The sequence below is a fragment of the Lithobates pipiens genome, unplaced genomic scaffold (genome assembly GCF_037356315.1).
Source record: "Lithobates pipiens isolate NorthernLeopardFrog02 unplaced genomic scaffold, aLitPip1_a1.2 Scaffold_23, whole genome shotgun sequence".
NCBI lineage: Eukaryota > Metazoa > Chordata > Amphibia > Anura > Ranidae > Lithobates > Lithobates pipiens.
In genome coordinates, this window is record NW_027507785.1 from 286,531,306 (window position 1) to 286,553,549 (window position 22,244).

Consider the following 22,244-nt stretch of genomic DNA (forward strand, 5'->3'; position numbering starts at 1 on the left):
AGGTGGCAGCAATCTTATTTAATCCCCCAATATCTTTGACACTAGTTTTTCTTGCTGTTTGTCCAAGTGTCCGATTTTAATCGGGTCTATTCACTAATAAGTGAAGAGAGGTAAATTGTCAGAAAAATTGAAAAATCGAATGCTGCGTACACACGATCGGAATTTCGGCCAGCAAAAGACCGATGAGAGCTTTCCATCGGAAAATGCGACTGCGTGTATGCTCCATTGAAATTTAGCTGCCCTGAATTCCCACCAGCAAAAATTTGAGAGCATGTTCTCATTTTTTCAGACGGAAAAAGTTTCTATTGGAAATTCCGATCGTCTGTAGCAATTCCGACACGCAAAATTCCTACGCATGCTCGGAAACAATTTGACGCATGCTCGAAAGCATTGAACTTGATTTTTTTCTTGGCTCATCGTAGTGTAGTATGTCACCGCTTTCTTGATGGTCGGAATTTGGTGTGACCGTGTGTAGGCAAGACAGCTTGAGTGGAATTCTGTTGGAATTCTGGCGGGAAAACCATCAGAGCTTTTTCCGACCATAATTCTGATCGTGTGTTGCGGCATAAGCCTAAGTGGCTGAAGTAGGAAAAAAAAATGTACCTCGGTTTACTGCATAGTGCATTAAGAAAACTGATCTTTAGAAAAACATTTATTAGATATTTTAATAAAATTAATACATAAACACTGGATTACATCTTAGTAGTTTTTTGTTGTTTTATTAGCGTGGACATTTAACAAAACATAGAAAAGAGCATTTATAAAATATGAAAAGGAACACACAGTCTCAAAAGCAATTAAAATGATACAAACCCCCCCCCCCCACACAAAACAAAAGTTGCAGAAATATGCAATATTATGTGAAACAGTGATGACGTGCACTAATTCAGGCAGCAAAGCAGCAAAAATAGACAAATATGCATGAATGTCTATCCCTAATTAAAAAAAAAAAAAAAAAAACACAACACAAAACAAAAATTGCAGTAATATGCAATACTTTGTGAAACAGCGATAAAGTGCACTAATTCTAGAAGCTAAAAGACAAATATACATAAATGACTATCCCTAATTAAAAAAGAAAAAAAATACAATACTATGTGATAATATGTGAAACAGTGATAAAATTGCTCAAATCATAAGCAGGTATTCATCTGATTTATTTTACATAAAAAACAATAAAATAAGTCCCAAATAATAAAGTGCATGTGCATCAAAACGTGATGAGATGTGAAGATCACGTGTGCTCAAAAAACAGTTCTTGAAAGTTGTAAACACAATTGTTCCCACCATCCAGGAATGTGCCCTAGCAGCTCACGTTAAACAAAGACCACAACAGGTCTAGTGGCGCTTTGGGATACAAATCCTTAATGGCAGTTCACGTTCCATTCTCCTCTCCTCTCCTCTCCTGTATCGAAATCTACAGCTGGTCTGACAAGGCTTCACTATATGGATACTTTATGGAAAACCACATTTATCTCCACTCTCCACTCTCCTCTCCTAAAAGCACCACTAGACCTGTTGCGGTTTTTGTTTAAAGTAAGCTGCTAGCATATAAACAAGGAAAAATAAAGCATTCCAAAATAAGGGTTAGTCGCTCCTTGGTTTCTACCTCTCTGAACTCCATATCAGATCTCATGGATACCCCTCACCTCTCTGCACACCACGCCAAAAGTGATTCTATGGCTGCCCCAGCACCAATTAAAGAAAAACCTTACAGACAGCAGGGAGCAATGATGACAATTCAGCCACAGTGCCCCCTGTGTTGGGATGACTAGTACACAACATAACTGAACCAGAACTTGCAGCAGACTTGCAGAATGTTTGCAAAGAAAGTTGATCTGGAGTCATGCAATGCAGACTTGCTGCAATTGTGCAACAAATTTGTGAAGCCTGGCAATTCTAGCAAGAGCTTAGCAAGTCATTTTCAAACTTGCCGCACAGTTACTTGCTATTTGGGGGTCAGTACATCCAAAACTGATCTTGTGGGTATGCTATGCATACTAGCTCATTATGCCTTTGCCTTGCAGGGTCTATTTTTATTTTCATGTTTAGTAAGGCTTTACTTCCTCTTTAAGTAGTTAATAATCTAAATAATTCAAAGAATGTCTTTCAAATTTTCATTGATGACAAGAGGTCCAGGTGTGGTCCATGTAGGCCTTGGTGCAAAAAAATAAAGTTCTACATTTTTGCAAGAAGAGCTTACAGGAGTATTTTTTATTGCTGCTTCTGAGGACAACTTGTCAGGAAATAAAACCTGAAATGGAGACGCTGATCGGTGAGGCGTGCAACGGATGAACAGTCAGTACGGAACTACAGTAATGAATACAGACAGTGAATAGAATATCCTGTGCACCTCACACATACCGCCCATGACGCCCCGTTCACTGATAGAGGGCACAGCGCTCTGTCTGACCCTATTACCTACACTAAGTCTTATTTGTGGCCAGCTGTGCAAGCTGTGTGTGTTTTTTTTTCTGGCATTTCAGCAAGAATTATTACTGAGTAGAAATCTTAGGTGAATCGTGTGAACATAGAAGAGTTCATGAATAGGTTACTGGAGTTATAGAGGTCTCTGAAATTACACGGCACCGCACCAATTGTAATGCCCATTTATAGGCTAAGTTATTGGAGTCAGGCAGATAATGAGACCTCAGCTTGTATTTGGAGCTCTTGGTGGGGTAGTTCAGCAATACGTAATGGGAGAATGGGCCACTGAAATAAAGGAGATGACAACATAGCATATCTATGGGTAGAAAAGGTCAATGTACAGCAGAAAACAATAACAAACCCATACCAAAGGTCAGTAAGTGGCAACCTACAGCAATACCTTATACACAGGGGCGGACTGACAACTCATGGGGCCCCCGGGCAATAGGAGATTTTGGGGCCCCCAGGCTAACAGAGATTATGGGGTCACACAGTATACACAAACACACACACACAGTATACAATCACACAGTATACAGGCATGTTTCTATTGGCTGAGAAGGTACTGGAGAGGTGGGGCAGCTATAATATTGGGATTTTTAGACCAAGAGGATGTCGGTAAGGGACATTTCAGAGACAGATGTAAAAGAAAACACAGATTTTTACATACTGTCCCTGGTTTAACTGAGGCTGGCAACCCTGATGGGCCCCTGGCCTTCGGGGCAGTGCCCGAGTGGCCAAATGGTCAGTCCGCCCCTGCTTATACATATAATTAATATGCAAAGGGTGGAAAACCACTCCTAACCAATCAAATGTCTGTTTATTTGTATGAAATCAGAGAAGTCTAGTTGGTCACTTTGAGTTGCTACTTTAATGCAGAATAATTTGATTTTATTTTCCTTGATTTCATTAAAGGGGTTGTAAAGGTATGTGTTTTTTCACCTTAATTCATCCTATGCATTCAGGTGAAAAAACACCTGGCAGTCACCGGCCCCCCAGCCCCCCCCTTTTACTTTCCTGAACCCCCTCATTCAGTCGGCGGGGACGCGCTGGCTCCTTCTCCACGGGCTCCACTTCGCCATTGGCTCCCGCTGCTGTTAATCAAATCCAAAGACGCGGGTGCCAGGGGTGGGACTGCGTCCGGCATTCTGTGTCTATAGACGCAAATGCTGGACTCGGGGGCGCGCCTACAAGGTAACCCCCTCGGGGAAATGCTTCTCAGAGAGGGTTATCAGATGTGGGGAGAGCCGCCGGGGGACCCCAGAAGAGCAGTGACAGGGCCACTCTGTGCAAAACGATCTGCACAGTGGAAGCATGACATGTTTTGTTTTTGTTTTTAAATACCCTTAAATCACTTTAATGTGGTTGTAAAGTTAGAATCATAAATCACTTGTATCCCACCCATTATATGAAGATATTAACCCCTAAGGATAAAACAAATCTTAAATGGGTTGTAAAGCTTTGTTTTTTTCTTTTTTTTAAAATAACAAACATGTCATATTTACCTCCACTTTCCAAGGGTTTTGCGCAGAGTGGCCCCAATCCCCCTCTTCTGGGGCCCCCTCGAGGTGCTCCTCCTCTGCTCAAGTGATCCCACAGAGAGACGCTTTCAATGGAGGCACTCGTGTCGGCACGCTCCTGAGTCCTGCTGCTGTGTCCATTGACACAGACAGCAGGACTCGGCCCCACCTCCTGGCTCCCTTGTCACTGGATTTGATTAACAGCAGCAGGAGTCAATGGCTCCTGCAGCTATCAATCTATCCAATTAGGACGCAAGACAGCAGCTGGAGCTGTTGTGCTCCTCCCCATTGCTGGAACGATCAGGCTCAGGTAAGTAAAAAGGGGGCTCTGGGGGGCAGCTGCGCTATAAAAGGTTTTTCACCTTAGTGCATAGAATGCATTAAGGTGAAAAATAGTGAAGAAAATGTTTGTAAATGTAGGTGTATATTTCTTGCTACTATTATAATCTACCACCAAAGAACAACCCCCAAAAAATTCTCCTGCTCCTAATGATCGCAGCAATACCACGTATGTGTATATTAGTTGTTGTATGTACCCATGGTACAGCCCAGAAACAATAATGCGCATTCTTATTTTTTTTTTTACCCTAGCTAAAATACAATGACACTGCCCCAAACTAACCGATACTACAAAAAAAAAAAAATAATAATCTGTCCTAAAAAATACTGACCCTAACTTTGACCTTTGACCCTGACCTTGACCCAAACACGAACCCTGACACAATTATTTATTTTTATTTTTTTCCTCACACACTGTTTTTTCTCTCTCTGCAAGGACAGAGAAAGATACAATGTATCGTTCTCGTCCATTCACAGAGATCAAAAATACAGCGGCGGGTTTCATAGTGACTGACCGCTGAAATAGCCAATCAGAGGCTACCACAGTGATCACAGGTGACCAGGAATCTGGAATTCCGGGTCCCGATTGTTAGTACGGGGCCCGGGACTCACAGTCAGACCTCTGCGGTCCCATGGAAATAAGCCCAGTCCAGTGGGGCTACATATTTGTGTGATGTCAGCTCCAAGACGTTAAGTACAGTGTGTCAGTTTTTAAAAAATTATAATCCTAGGTATTTCTAGGTATTTGTTGCATAGCATTACTCTGCAGTCACATGACCTCCCTTCGATCTCCTTCCCTAAACTAAGGTGTGCAGCGAGAGGGGCTGAGACTCCCCTCTGATGTATGCCAGCCAACAGAGGGAGGTCACGTGACCACACAGCTGTGCTGTGCAAGAAGGTATTTAAGATTATTTTTTTTAAACTGACATACTGTACTTAACATCTTCTTAAAACAGAGGGTGTGGAAGTGATTAATTGAGTGTGGTAGTGATCATGCTTTAAAGAAACAGGAGCATTATTTTCTTTTTAGGGGTACAACCAATTTAAAGCAGAATTCTGGGCATAGACAAAAAGTATAATGCTGATTTAGACCTGAATGCAAAAAGTGAAGATCTGCTATGTTATAGGGAACATGACGGAACATTATGCCTAAGCAGTGGCCTTACAAAAAAATCAACATTTTGTCTTGAATTTGCTCCCCACCTACTGAGGAAGCCAGTGACAGCTGGTAAAGTTTTAGGATGGGGCGCCAAACCCCGCCCTTCCTTTTTGGCCCCTCACACTTCTCATAAGCCCCACCTCTTATAGAATCCCCTGTATTCCACTTGCTTCCACCCATAGTGTTAGGAGTATACAGCTCAGCATCACAGGACTGAGTATACAGCCCCAGCATCACAGGACTGATTATACAGCCCCAGCATCACAGGACAGAGTGTATAGCCCCAGCATCACAGGACAGATTATACAGCCCCAGCATCACAGGACAAAGTATATAGCTCAGCCTCACAGACCAGGGTATATATCTTAGCCTCACAGATCAGGGTATACAGCTCAGCATCACAGATCAGGGTATACAGCTCAGCATCACAGATCAGGGTTTACAACTCAGGGTATACAGCTCAGCATCACAGATCAGGGTATACAGCTCAGCCTCACAGATCAGGGTATACAGCTCAGCATCACAGATCAGGGTATACAGCTCAGCATTACAGATCAGGGTATACAGCTAAGCATCACAGATCAGGGTATACCGCTCAGCCTCACAGATCAGGGTATACAGATCAGCATCACAGACCAGGGTATACATCTTAGGGTATACAGCTCAGGGTATACAGCTCAGCATCACAGATCAGGGTATACAGATCAGGGTTAATGCTCAGGGTATACAGCTCAGCATCACAGATCAGGGTACACCAATCAGGGTATACAGCTCATGGTATACAGATCAGGGTACACAGCTCAGGGTATACAGCTCATCATCACAGATCAGGGTATACAGCTCAGGGTATACTGCTAAGGGTATACAGATCAGGGTATTCTGCTAAGGGTATATAGCTCAGCCTCATCACAGATAAGGGCATACCGCTCTGGGTATACAGATCAGGGTATACAGTTCAGCACCCCACTTGTAGAGCAGGGCTCTGACACCACCCCTCCATGGGTCTCGCGGCTCTGACCTGACAGTAGACAACCCCCTAATTTGCCGAGTGGCTCTGATGGCACCCCCTGCTGGTCTTGCGGCTCTGACCTGACAGTAGGCAACCCCCCCTAGTTGGCCAGGTGGCTGTGCCGGGAACCCTCCCACGTGGGTCTCACAGCTCTGATAGAACAGCAGCCCCCCCAGGCTCGTGGCTCTTACAGCACCCCCCCACAGATGGTCTGGCATGTACTGCCGGGCTGTGCTGTCATCTCCAGGTGGTCCTGCCTGTTTCTTCACCAGAGCAGCAGTGGACGGAGGTATCATTCCTTCTTTCCCCAGTCCAGCGCGTGTCTCCTCTGCTCGTGCCTCCTCTTCCTGGCGCTTTGGCCAATCGGGAAACAGGTCTCACTGACCTGCCTCCTGATTGGCGGGGAGGAATGTTAGTGTGAAAATAGCGAAAATGTATTCACTATCATCACACAATTGGGTGGGATCAGGGTGCACTCTCTGCGCCCCAAGCTCACCCTATTTTAAAGCCTATTAGAGCCTCTGGCTCTAATCAGGTGCTTCAAAAAGAAACACCCCCAGTCCATGCGTCTGGCGTCCTGAAATGGGCCGGGTGCATGGATGGGGGGCGGTGGTGCCACAATGCACTGGCCGCCACTGGAGGAAGCCCAATCACAGGGCTCAACACATATAGGAGGGAAGAGCCGAGCCCATGACATATTACCGCCGCAATTTTAGTGTTAATTGGTGACTTGGGACTATCATAGCAATAAGAAGCTTGTTTGCAAGTTTTGTAATTGAATACATTTACAAAACAGAGAGCACTATGATTTTTCTTTTTTGTTTTAAGGGTGTAGCACTAGCCCCATAGGGGCTGCAAGTGAAAGAGTTCCCACTACTGCACAACCAGTCAATCAGCATTTCCTTCTTTCGTCCAGACACAGTAATCAGTCTTTTGCTTGTTTTGTTGTTTTATTATGAGATGATAACTTGGACGGGGTAAGGGATTATGGAATGACTAGTATGACAACAATTCAACTTCAGGGACACTTCCTCCATGTTTACAAACTCCTCTTCTTCCTTCCACCTGCACAAACTTTGATCCTTTTTGCACAGCTTCTGCTGGTTCACTCCACGGGCTTCTTGTTAGTTCAGCAACAGCCCATTACAGGCAGGAACTCTGTCCCTTGAAAAGTAGCACATATGGAGTGAAACAGCACATTACATCTCCTTCTGCTTCCCTGTGGCCACTGATCCCAGTTCCACTGTCGGCAGAAAATGCTAGTCCACTTGGCTGCCACCAGCTGCACTTGGCAGCATCTCTTTTCCCAGTCCTCCTGATTGACACACACATATGGTGATTCCCCAGGGCAAGGTTAAATGAAGACTTGGCACACCACGTTCTTCAGGAGAGCACAGCTGGCAGCCTCTCCCCTTGTCTGTCCCTGCACCATGCTGATCTGCTCACTGTCACTCCTTGCTCTCCCTGATGCCTCTCTGGCTTAAAATTCCCCCACTTCCTCCTGTTATTCCCCAACTTCCTCCTGTTATACACCGATAAATATGGTAATGTATAGAAGGTAGGGCCCGGAAGTGACTCAAGCCCAGGGGCCCCGACCACCTTAAAGCGGTAGTAAACCTGCTAATTATTTTTTTTTTTTAACCACCTGCAAAGCAAAAGGCATAATGAGCTAGTATGCACCGCATACTAGCTCATTATGAAATACTTACCTTAGAACGAGGCCCCGACATCTGGCCCGATCCACGCCGAGGGAGCTGACATGCTCCCTTTGCGTTTCTTCCGGGTATTGCGGCTCCGGTGCTGTGAGTGGCCGGAGCCGCGATATAGTCACTCCCACGCATGCACACGGGAGATTTCATCCCGGCCGGGTCCGGCCACTGCCGGACTTTCAGCCGAGAATCCCCTTGTGCGAATGCACCGCTGCAGTCAGCGGTGCATACCAAGGGGAATATCTCCTAAACCGTACAGGTTTAGGAGATATTTTTTTTACCTAAAAGGTAAGCCTTATTATAGGCTTTCCTCTAGGTAAAAGTAAAAAAAATGAGTATCCAACCACTTTTAAGTCCTGCCCTACATCTGTGGAATAGACTTTCATTGCAACTTGTGCTGGTCTGTCTTACAATAAATAATCAGTACAAAGCCTGCCTTAATATATCTTCATTACGGGATGAGTGTGGACAGTATTACGGCTCCTAATATACAGTTCCCAGCAATAGAAGTATAGAAACAATACAAAGCTATGGATGATCCAGTAATCATTAACAATTGTGCTGTTTCCACGGAATGCCGTCAGTTCCTTAGCAGATTTTCACAGTCATTCGATCATATTTGCTATCTACAAGCTATTATTTCCTGGCTTTGTAGTACACAGGAATATGTGCATGAGATGTGAAAAGCCTGTTTTGCCATCCCTCTAATAACATGCAGGGTGCACAGTATGGGGACTTTCTCTCCTCACCGACTTGCTAATTATCCTGATAATTCTGCTTAACACTAGGGTCGCTCTGCTTGCAACTGCAGAAAACCAATTACAGGAAGGTCAGGCCTTGTCTGTCGCCGCACAGAAATACATGTTTATGAACTAGATTCTATTATGCCAGCAATATGGTGCTGACACATCTCTTAGCATTGCGTATCAATAAGTGGAACACAAGACTATCAGGCACGAGTCTGTGCAGTTTATGAAAGAGTCAGAAAAGCCTCCACTGCCAAAATCATTACTTTCCTCTACTGACTGTGGTGATTGAGAGTCTTTTAAAGAAGTCGTCAGTAGGGATGAGCTCAGGCGTGTTCGCATGGAACACGTGCAGAGCCCGCCAGGAAGTCGGCGCAGCGCTGCACTAATCACAGGCAGTGAGACATTGCCCGATCTCTGCAGCCGCGCACCAGGGCAATGTCTCACTACCTGTGATTAGTACAGCGATGCGCCGACTTTCTGGCGGGCTCTGCGCGTGTTCCATGCAAACACGCCTGAGCTCATCCCTAGTCGTCAGGTTTGTATTTTTCTTGGGAACTCTGGCCGGGAAATCTCTGCATCTGGGTTCCCGGCTCCGCCCACCTGCCATAGCCAATTATGTCCCTGTTCTCTGCTTATTCTATAGAGAAAGCAGCAACAGTAGAAGTGAGCCTCCTTTGTTGCAGCAGTTAAAGGGGAGGGCCACCCTGAAAAACAAAAAAATGTTAAAAATTACAAAAAATCTAAAAAAAAAAAAATGAAAAAATTTTTTTTTTTTTACTTACCAGAAATGCCTGTTGCTAGGCACTTTATCCTAATCTTCCTCTTCCTCCTCCGCGGAGATCTTCTGTCTTCTCTCTTCGTCGCGGCGTCTTCTGGGTAATGAGTCGCGCTGTGTTCTGGGAACTGTGTGTTCCAGAACACAGCGCGTCCCATTCAGAAAGCGCTGCGGGACTCGCGCATGCGCAGTAGCTGCGGGACTCGCGCATGCGCAGTAGGAAACGGGCAGTGAAGCCATAAGGCTCCGCTGCCTGTTTCCCTTACAAGGGATGGCGGCGCCGGGACCCGAGAGCCGAGAGACGGGTCGGCCTCGGGCGGCCGACATCGCGGGCGCCCTGGACAGGTGAGTGTGTTTATTAAGTCAGCAGCTGCAGTGTTTGCAGCTGCTGACTTTTTTTTTTTTTTTTTTTATAACCGGCCCTCCGCTTTAAAGTATAACTAAAGGCAAACCTTTTTTTTCTAGTTGTGGATAAAGTGTAGAGGGATTAGAACTCCTGACAGGTTTTTATTGCTGTCTGTGCCCCCGTTGAGTAGAATGCCTCCTCTTTATTTGTCCTGTTTTCCATTATCATTGAAAATGAAAGTAAAATAAAATCCCAAATTTTGGGTTGTCGTCAAAAAAATAACGGGCAAATCTTCCAATGGGGACACATAGTTATGGTGATCTTTCGATCCCCAAGGAATTTAATTTGCAGGAATTTCCTTTATGTCCTGTTTGGCTATGGGACAGGAAGTGAAGGGAAATCTCCAAATGGGACAAAGATGGCAAAAAAATTGAAATCTGACAGGGGTTATAACCCTCCCTTACTTTAGCCCAAAAAAAAAACGTTTTGCCTATAGTTCTACTTAAGCTAGCAGAGGCACACCTCTGTATTTGTGTAGGTTTCCTCCCACCTTTTAAATACACAGTGGTTGATTATTTGCCCTTCTTTCAAATTAAGCTGTAAGGAACCCAAAAGGAAGGATACTAATAGGACCAAGCAGCATATAGTACAAAAGCATTGCTCCGTTTTTGTTTTGCTATTTAATAATTTTTCAAAAAAGCTTTTGTACTATGGCTCACACTCCTGACGACATCAAACATCTGACGAAACGTGTAGGGAAATGCCTAGCATGTGGTCACAACATACAGCGACAGCCAGCCAGCCAGAAGGAACTTGTTGCTGACATTTTGCTATCTGCAGCTTTTAAGATATTGAGATGCCTGTCATTTTCTTCTCAAATGTGAGTGGAATATTTTATATTTTTAATACATTTTTATAAGAACATACTACACTATGAGTTTTTTTGTTCTGTATGCCAACATGTATTGAGAGTGGAGTTGTCTTTTCTATCGTGGATTTAGTTGGAGTTTATCCCCTAAAGTGCTTCCGGCTTTCCATTAGTTTGAAAGCCAATCATCTCCCTTAAGCAGCCATCTTCACCTTCACTTCTACTGGGGAGTTCTTCCTGTCTCCTCTTTTGGAGCCATTCTGGAACTTGTGTTTTTTGGCTTATGTTCACGGGAAGCACAATTTTTGCACATTTGTAGACTTTTCTTAATTTCCTTATACACCTTCACTTATACATGGATTTTTTTGAAAGGATTGGATTTTTAGTTAAGTTATATATTTTGTATTCAATTTTTCATGTATTTATCACAAGGTTCTTGTATTGATTTGTTGAGTTACTTGGATCACACCATACTTATTTCAGGTGAATTAGCAGACCATTGACTGGTAGTAGGTTCTTCTCATTTTCTTACCATGTAATTATATTGCATTCTGTGAGGTCCTTGGAGATTTTACTTTTTTATTTCTATCAAACTGATCCTAAAGTTTTGTAAGGGCATTAGATTGTGCAGTTGTGAACTGATATGTAAAACTGATGTCAATGATTCTGTGTATACCACAAAGCATTGTGCAAAATGATCACGTTTTGTACGCTGCACAAATGCTTGCTTGGGGTTATTATTGGGGTCACTGGCACCATTGCTGGGGGTTATTATTGGGGTCGCTGGCACCATTGTTGGGGTTATTGTGGTTGCTGGCACCATTTCTGAGGGTTATTATTGGAGCAACTGGTACTATTGTTGGGGGTTATTATTGGGGTCACTAGCACCATTGCTGGGGTTATTATTGGGGTCACTGGAACCATTCCTGGGGTTATTATTGTGGTCACTGGCACCATTGCTGGGTTTTATTATTGGGGTCAATGGCACCATTGCTGGGGGGTTATTATTGGGGTTACTGGCACCATTGCTGGGGTTATTATTGTGGTCACTGACTCCATTTCTGGGGTTATTATTGGGGTCACTGGAACCATTGCTGGGGGTTATATTTTGTGTTCACTGGCACCATTGCGGGGGGTTATTATTGTAATCACTGGCCTCATTGCTGGGGGTTAATATTGGAGTCACTGGCACCATTGCAGGGGTTATTATTGGTGTCACTGGCACCATTGCATGGGATTATTATTGAGGTCATTGGCACCATTGCTGGAGTTATCATTGTGGTCACTGGCACTGTTGCGGGGGGTTTTATTTGGGTCATTGGCATCATTGGTGGAGGATATTATTCCAACTTTCTCTTCACTGTGCATTGCTGTACATTGCAAAGAAATGCAACAGTACCAACATTTTCAGGCATTCAGGTGCCTTACTCTGACCCATCCAGAAGACCGCACGATAGCAGCACATTTTCATGCGGTGAGGTGCATTACGTTAAGTTAGGCAGCCCATTCAAAATGAATGAGGTCTTGTATAATTTTCACCACTGCCCTAGTACAGAGAAAGGATGGGCTGAAACTCAAAGTTTTAAGGGTGGCATGTCCTGGAACGAACATTAGCAGCTTTCCCTGTAGCAAGGAAATGCGATAAAGTGTTAATTTGTCATATTTCATGATGTTAGCAGCTTCTCATTATAAAACATTATTCTGCTTTTCCATTAGACCCAAGGTCTTCTTTAGGCAACCTCTCTGCAGCATGCTTTGCCTTAATAATCAAAATGTTTCTTTAATTTGAAAACTTTCAGTAACTGTTGTGCCCGTATAAGAGTTCAGTGCGGCTGCAGGGCATGGTGTGTTTTCATGACACAGGGTGGCAGGCTATGTTTTGATGATAAAACATGCATACAAAGAGCCCCAGTAGATGAGAGTCATCACTATTCGGTGCCCACGCACTGTACGCGCTCCTCTGTACTGTACCCCCCACTGCTTGTCATTGGGAAAGCGGAATTAGCTGTGTACCGGCAGGCAGAAGAGGAACATGGGCTAAATAATTCTGTTAATTCTGTATTTCCCAGCTCTAATCCTCTGCAGAACACATCTGATTCCAAGACAGGCTTCCTATAATTGCAATTGCATCTGTTCAAATAGCTATAGGACAAAATAGGCTTGGCCAGAAGTATAGTTTATGTTACTGATGCAAATCATTTAATATACCGTATATAGTCCTGAATTATTTAACTCCTTTTCACTCTGTTCTTGGTGAGTTTGTAGTTATATTTAAAGCGGAGTTCCACCCTAAAACATTTTTTTACATATTTACATTTTTATATTATTAATAAACATTGGGGGGGGGTTTGTTTTAACTCACCAGAAACGCCGTGTTGCAATGTAATGGCTCCTAATCTGCCATTTCCGGGATCGCGGAGTTCTGCATCACTTCCTCCCTCACCTGTGTCCCTAGGAAATGTAAGTCGTCATTTCCCAGGAGTCAGTGGGCAGTACTGTGAGCAAAAATTGCGTTATTTCCCTACAGGAAATGACACTATTTAAGGCGGTTCACATCTATGTTGTCATAACAGCAGGGTGAGACTTTCCTCCGTCGCTGCCCGTTGTTATGGCAACTTTCTAAACAATCAGCGTTACGGCTGGCAGAACATCGTGCATGCGCGTGATCGAGAGGTGCATGCACCTCTCAATTGCAAATCCAGGAAGAGGTTGAGATTGGGCATCATATGCCCACAATCATCATGGCAACGTCTAGAAAAGGATTTTCTTAATTGTAAGTATAAAAGATATATAAAATTCAGATCCAATAGCAAACAAATCTGAACTTTATTTTGGTTATTAATGCATTATGATGGGATGCCAGAAAAAATAAATTATGTGGCCGGAACTCGCCTTTAAAGCTAAATGAGGTTGAAACACATATACCGTACAGCAAATGAACTGTTTTATCTGACAAAAGAATAAAGTGGAAGACAAGCCTAACTATAACTATTCTTAAAAATATTCCATACTGCCTCCTCCTACCTATTTTGCATACCCTTGATCTGTACATTTACCAATTTTTAAGCCACTCTAGTCCAGTCACATGATCCTGTAGCTCTGGCTCCCCTGTGTCAGTGAGCTGCTGCTGCAAGGGAAAAGAGGGAGCACTGACAATGACTGGGCTGTGGGAGCCCATGGGTGATGTCACAATTCACAGCCTTTGTCAAGCTCTCCCTTATATAGGAGAACCAGAGCTGCAGGATCACATGTCTGAACCGGATTAAAAAAATAGGTAAGTACACAGATTGTTTTAAAACAGGATAGATAGGAGTAAAGGGGAGGGAACATTCTTAAGAATAGTTGTAGTTAGGCTTTTCTTCCACTTTAATTCTGCGTAGCCAGTCTCATGATTAAAGCACCCCTGCCAGAAAGTAATTTTCTCCATTGCAGTTAAAAGCTAAAAAAGAAATATATATACATATTTACATACATATATATACCCTCTTTGACATTCACCATCTTTCAATGCACTCACATATAGATGGATAGGGGAAAAGGGGATCCCATTGTGTAAATCCGTAAATAAACGTTTATTGCATAAAAGTTTAGTAAAAAGCACAGTCACTAGTGCCAAAAGATAGTACATGATATACAACAAAATCGTCTGGGACGCCTTGTGTTCCACAGACCAGAAACTCCAAAACCAGAAGTGCCAAAGTGACACTGTAAGCTTTTCCCTACGCGTTTCGTCAACGCAAGGTGTCCCAGATGATTTTGATTTTTAGTAAACATTTATGTAATAAACTTTAAATTACGGATTTACATGATGGAATCCCCCTTTGTTTTTTCTTATCAATCTATATGTGAGTGCATTGAAAGATCATGGATGTCAAAGAGGTTCAAAGAGCTGACTCCATTGTGAGGCTTTTTACCCCTGCAGAGGTACATCCCTTTAGTGAGTGCAGAGGGGTGAGCATGTGTAAAGAGTCACCAAATTTGTAGATTAAAATCATTTTTTTACTTTACCACTATTTTTTATGAACTTTAAAATTGAATGGATTCTGTATGAATTTTTTGTTATGTTAATGTTCTTTTTTTGATCCATACACTTGGAATCACTAAAGAAATGGGCACTTGTTGGACACATACTCATTGATAAGTTTTTTGAACACTTTATTAAGTGCGTTTGCACATTTAATACATGTGCACCTTATATGATGATGTCTTAAAGTGATAGTACACTTTTTTAATTTTCTTCATTCAATTTTTCATTTAAGCTTCAAAGGATTTTTATTAAGATACTTTGTCACATTGATAACACTTAGCAGTGCCAATCTTATCCATATATAAATTTCTCATATTGCTTCACTGATCCCACACCTGTGGGTACAGCTGGGGTAGGCTGCAGCTAATTTTCTTCTCCTGGTGCAGAACACCATATTGTTTTTTTATTCATAGTGTATCGGTGTAAAGAAATCAAGTCCTTGTCATTCCCGCCACAGCAGGAGAAGGTGGGTCCAAATTTTTCCAACTATACTGCTTTACATAGAGAAGTAAGACTAAGGGCCTTGACAGTAAAAGCAGTAAGACCAAGCTTTTTTTTCAAATGGAAAGCGGGAGAATGCAGTTCTGGTACCTCCAGCACTATGTATGTACCGGTAATAGCAAAGGGTCCTGGAGAGTGCTGAAAGGTTTATTGATGCTGGCTGCTGTGGGGCCCTATTGTCACTGCAGGACATCTATTTTGGCATGGGTATCCATTGCTGCTGGGAGGGCTATTTTTGCTGGTGGAAGATGTATTGTTGCTGGGGGGGGGGGTCTTCTGTTGATGAGGGATTAATTGTTTGCTGGGAGGGATTTACTTTTGAGGAAGAGGTCTATTGATGCTGGCTGCTGGGAGAGCTATTGTTGCTGCCAGAGGTATATTATTGCTGGGGTGGTATTTTGTTGCAAGGGGTCCATTGTTGCTGGGATCTATTATATTTATTTTCTTGGTATCATTACCAAATTCTATATTACTTATTATTATTATTACATATAAAATTACTTTGTACCAAAAAATTATACTTAGGTCTATGTTCTCTAAAAGAAGCTGTACTGGGAGGTAGGTAGGGGTGGAACCAGGGGAGGATGCTCAGAGGCGGGTAGGGGGCAGAGACAAGGGGGGACTCAGAAGGGGGGAGTCCCTGCACTTAATCTCTGAAAACAAAAGCCCTGAGTAATACTAAATGCAACAACTATGAAATCTCAACAGCACAACCCTTAACAGTCCTGACAGAATTCATTCAACATGAAGGTAGACTGATGAAGAGGGTGGGGGTGTTTTTCTTTACTAAAGGGCAGTACCAATTTCTGGGGTAGTATGACCTCTGAATATGGAAGCACAGGTACATTCCCATCCCTCACTTTCAACCATTATCAACAATATGCAAAACCCCCTAAATACCATGTATTGTAAACTGTATTTGTATCCCTATTATTAACTTCTGTCTTGCCAGGGGCAAATCACAGGACTAATGTGTACATTATTAAAAAAAAAATATTCTGCTGCTGTTCATGTAGGGCCTGCGGGACTACATGAGTGACTGGTTGTTTCTGCTGAAAGGAAAGGTTAGGAAGCTGTGATTTAGCATGAATCGCAAGGCATTGTTGTGCACTGCAGACATGATGCATAATTAGAATATAGTGTTTGTGCGAAGCCTTGTAATTAAACCAGGGGGACTATACACCTTGTTGTTTTCCCTTCATTAATGTTCATTTAAACCAGTTTCACTAAAAATTGAAGGGTCCAGGAGGCCCGTGAATAATTAGATCCAGTGGAAAGGGTCACTTTTCAGAGGCACGGTAGGGTGTAAAGCATAAACAACACAGCAGGGACAATGAATAGAGCCTGTAATCCTTTCATAATGCAACTGGGTAAGTAGATTTCAGGGTCCATATCAGGAAAATTGGTCAGATTTATAGAGTGCTTACATCTACATACAGTGAAAGTGAAATGGCCAGATTACAGGGAGAAGCACCTTAAAGACCATCTGAACCTTTTAGTTTATTAGGGATATGCAGTCAGGCTGTATAAAAAGTTTAATAAAATGTGTACGTTTTGTTTTTTCTTTCATTTATTAATAATTAAGTACAGTATATATAAAACTGCCCTGTGACGGCAGCACACTGGGGATCTGGACTGCTGCTGTCAAACAAAGGTTTGACACACCCCCTGCACAATGCTCCAATTAGCAATGCTGCTCAGGGAACAAAGGCTTTGTTGATTAGAACACTGTGCAGGGGGCATTTCAGACCCCTAGCAGCCCAGACCAATGAGCACCCTCTAAGGAACTGCAGATGAACTGGCACTCATAGTTAGAGAACAGTCTGTGACTTTGTTTTTATTATTTATTTAGCGTTAATAACTTGGATAGGGATGGGGGATTATGGGAAATCCATTTGAGTTTAGCAAAACTTCAGGGACATTTTTCCTATATACAGTCTATATACAGCTTCTAGCCTCTTCCTACAGCACACTCTTGCTTACAGAACCCCTGCTGAATCACTGGATATCTGATGAATTCTCATTCAGATGTTAGCAATGGCCTATTATATGCAGGAACCAGAGGCCCCATGTAGTGGAGCAAAAATACGGTGAATCAGCTTGCACTTCTTCTCCCGTTGCTACTGATCCCAGCACCACCTCTTCAGGCACTGCCAAACCACCTGGCTGCAGCTGCCCCTTTCACTTCTCCAGGCTACTTCTCCACCACAGTCCTCCAGACTGACATCCTGGCTGACTCTCAGGAGATCTCCCATGGAAGGGAATGAAGACTTAAGCACACCACTGTCTTCAGGGAAAACTGGCTACATGTGGCAGGCTCCCCCCTTGTAAGTCCCCAGTAGGGATGGACTGAACAACCCCCTGTTCAGTTTGTACCAGAACTTTTGGGAAAGTTCGGAACCGAATAACGAACCCCATGGGACCTGTATGTGAAAAATCAAAAGTGCCCCCTTTGAAGGCTTATATGCAAGTAATTGGGCATAGAATGGTTATGGGGGTCTGGGTACTGCCCTGGGGGACATATATCAATGAAAACAAAGTTTGGAAAAAACTTAATTTTTAAATGAACATTGATATACTGATGCTTAAAGTGAAAGTATAAAAATTAAAAATTCCTTTCAATATAGTGCCTGGGGGGTCCCCTTAGTCCACCTGTAATTTGGATTTATAAATCCCAAAAAGTGACATTTTCCCTGCAAGCTTTTTTTATTTTGTACACAACAGATTGGGGAGCCAGTCTGTATAATGAGGCCACAATGTAATGTACTGGGAACAATATTAGAGATTTTTTGGATAAATTCTGGTCTCTACCACAGACTTTGGATTTCTACTTCTGTAACGGGTGTGGAAAAATTGTTCTTTGGGTGTCGGGGGCACCTTCACACCGTAACCCTAAGGAGGTCATTTTTATGAAAGCAAGAATTGTCCTTGCTGTCAAAAGTTGCAATGATATGCACCTGTCAAACAGGTGCAGAAAGATTGTTCTTTGGGTGTCGGTGGTGCCTTCACATCGGAACCCCATAGTACTCTTGATGAAAGCAAGAATTTGCCTTGCTGTCAAAAATTGCAATGATATGCACCTGTCAAACGGGTGCATAAAAATAGTTTGACAGTACATGCCCAGCGTCTAAATGCAAGCTTGTCACTATTTCTTTTTACGTAAGGCCATTCCAGCTCTCTACCATCACATGGAAGGCAAAGTTATGGCATCATTCGGCAAGGCAGTCAGCCGCAAAGTCCATGTTGCTGCTGACAAGTGGTCCAGCAAGCATGGGCAGGGATGATATATTTTGTTCACAGCACACTGGATAACTCTGCTTACAACTCGGAAGGATGCAGGACAGGGCTAAGTGCTGCAGCTTGTTATGCCCCCATGTCTCCATACAGCTGGTGATGATATGAGATTTGTCAGCTCTACTCACCTACCTCCTCCTCCTCCATGTCCGCCTTTGCAGAATTTTCCTATGAACATCAAATATCCCCTAAGCGTTCAAAGGGCTAATCAATGAGTCAGGCTAAAAGGTGCCATGTAGTGCTTCAGCCGGTGTGTCTAAGGGACAGGGACCACACCAGAGCAGAGATTCTTGCAGGGCTGCAGGGACAGGCCCAGAGGTGGTCCACACCATACCAGCTGGAGCCAGGAATGGTGGTGTGTGATAACGGCACAAACCTCCTGCCTGCCCTTAGACAGGGAAAGTTGACACATGTGCCATGCCTTTCACATGGCCTCTATTTGGTAGTGCAGCATTTCCTAAATAGGTACCCAGGGTTGGAAGATCTACTAAAGCACGCCAGAAGAGTCTGTAGTAATTTTAGGAGATCATACACAGCCAGTGCTCTGTTGGCTGAAATTCAGTGGGAATGACATGCCCCTCAGGTGGAACTTGACTTTGACAATGCTGTAGCGGCTGCATATGCAGCAGAGGGCCATCAACGAGTTTCTTTGTGAGTATGGCACACCGACAGGCTCAGGCCGCTGAGCCTGTCCCCACACCAATGGCTGCTCATAAAGGATGCATGCACTGTGCTGTCACCATTTGAGGAGACCACAAGGATGGTAAGCCATGCCAATGCATGCATCAGTGACACAATCCCTGTCTCTGCATGGCATTATGGTCAAGGCACACGAGGCAGAGCAGCAGGACGAAGAGGAGGACTTCCTTTCCTCTAAAGGCCCACTTTATGCAGACACTATTGTTTCTATGCCACAGAACACACAAGAGGAGAGAAAGGAGGAGGAGGATTCTGGCAGTTTCGGAGGCAATGAAACAGAGGAGGAGATACATCAAACAGTAAGAGATGGTTTTCCATCCCCAGAACCCTTGGGAGTAGTATGTGACTGGGAGGAGGCAGTTCCAGATACTGTAATCCTCAGTGACCCTGAGAAATCTGCTTCTTATGCCTGCGGTGCATGGACTCCCTCATCTTTCAAAGCCTGTGAAATGACCCAAGAATATGTGGCATGAAGGGAAAGGATCACTATTGGTTGGCGACCCTCCTTGACCAGTGCTATAATGGTAAAGTCTCAGAGCTCATCTTGTCTCCACAGAGAGCGCAGAAGATGAAATCTCTTGAGTACACCTTAAAGAGGAGTTTATCAAACGCTTTTTACCGACTCTGGTAGGTAGGTTACAGTCTCGTGGAAAACGTCATTTTACAGCTTCTGTTGGTTAAGGGAGGAGCGGTGGAGAAGCCGGCCACCTAAGTAATGCCTTTATGAATTTAAATTAGTCCTCACTGCCCAGGGCTGTCAGCTTCAACATCCCATCGGCAGTGTCTGCATCACATGGTGGATGTTTATCTAGGGCCAAAAACAGAGATGAAGAGTTTTCCAGTCGATGACCTACTGACTTACTGGGTCATGAGAATAGACCACTTGGCCAGAACTTGGCCAGTATGCTGTTGAGCTGCTGGACTGCTCTACACCCAGCGTGCTTTCCGAACATGCATTTAGTGTTGCTGGAGGTTTTGTTACCGATCAAAGAACGCGTTTGTCCACAGACTCCCTTGACCGTCTGACTTTTATCAAAATGAATCAGTCCTGGATTACCAGCAGCTATGAAGCCCCTGATGTAGATGTCGCCAATTAGGTGTTTTTGGAAGAAGGTATCCCTTTGAAGCTCGTCAGCTGGTAGAGGCCCTCGATATCTTCTGTGTACCACCTGGAGTCTTTCTGTTAGTCAACCAATTGTTGTCATCTGGAGATCGTTTGTATTTGCAAACTTTTTTCCACACGTTTGTGAGTAGTATTTTTACCTTATCTTTAATAAAAAATACTTTTAAAGAATAATGCACAAGGCTGGTGCTCCCTCTTTTTCTTCTTGTTTTTCTGACCACTAGGACTTCCCTATCCTTGAGGGCAGCAAGGTCTGAAGCATCTTCCAGCCTGAACTTTTAGTCCACCTGGTAACTCACTTGTGTGCAGGAGGGTTTGTGTTTTGACTGCGCACTAGTCTCTGCTTGAGTGACGGAGGATGAGGGGGATTGTCATGCTTATTTCTATTACAAGGGATGTTTACATTCCTTGTAATCAGAATAAATGTAATAAAAAAATAATAATTAAAATTCAAGGATAATGTAAGTATAAAAATAAATAGTAAAATAAGAATTTTTTTTTTTTAAAGCGCCTTCTACCTTTGAGCTTGCATGCAGAGTGAACGCATACGTAAGTCGCGCCTACATATGTAAACAGTGCTCAAACCTCACACGTGAGGTATTCCTGTGATCGTTAGAGCGATAGCAATATTTCTAGCACTAGACCTCCTCTGTAACACTAAACCTGTAAAAATGTTACCGTATATACTCGAGTATAGGCCGACCCGAATATAAGCCGAGGCCCCCAATTTACCCCCAAAAAAACTGGCAAACTTATTGACTCGTGTATAAGCCGAGGGTGAGACATGCCTGTCCATCCCTGTGTGTGTGTCCGTCCATCCCTGTGTGTCCGTCCATCCCTGTGTGTCCGTCCATCCCTGTGTGTCCGTCCATCCATCCCTGTGTGTGTGTGTGTCCATCCATCCATCCATCCCTGTGTGTGTGTCTCCATCCATCCACCCATCCATCCCTGTGTGTGTGTGTCTCCATCCATCCATCCCTGTGTGTGTGTGTCTCCATCCATCCATCCATCCCTGTGTGTGTGTGTCTCCATCCGTGTGTGTGTGTGTGTGTGTGTGTGTGTGTGTTCACAGGCGAAGGCGGAGCCGGAGGCGCGGCTTTTGAATTATAGAATGGCCGCTGTCTGTCTGCTCGACACGCTGATCGAGCGGGCAGACAGCGATGACTCGAGTATAAGCCGAGGGGGGCACTTTCAGCCTCAAAAAAGAGGCTGAAAATCTCGGCTTATACTCGAGTATATACGGTAAGTACTGTAGATTGTTGCCATTCCACGAGCGTGCGCAAATGTTAAAGCATGACATGTTAGGTATCTATTTACTCAACGTAACATCATCGTTCACATTATACAAAAAAAATATCGGGCTAACTTTACTGTTTTGTTTTGTTTTAGTAATTCAAAAAGAAAATTGCACTTGCAAGACCACTGCACAAATACGATGTGATATAAAATATTGCAATTTGCCATTTTATTCTCTAGGGTCTCTGCTAAAATATATATATATATATATATATATATATATATTTGGGGTTCTGAGTACCGTAATTTTCTAGCAAAGAAACACAAATTTTAACTTGTAAGTTAGAGTTCCAGAAAAGGCCTGGTCTTAAAAAAACAAACCAAAAAAAAAACAGGTAATAGTTGCCTGCTTTGTTCAACTATATTGCACAGAGAGGTGCCTTACCTCCTCTTCTGGCAGTCT

General features: G+C 43.5%; 1 protein-coding gene across 3 annotated transcripts in view; it reads left to right on the plus strand.

Moving 5' to 3' along the window:
- AGBL4 (AGBL carboxypeptidase 4) overlaps window positions 1-22,244 on the plus strand; it is a 2,901,779-nt gene that overhangs the window by 2,869,430 nt on the left and 10,105 nt on the right. The window lies entirely within an intron of this gene.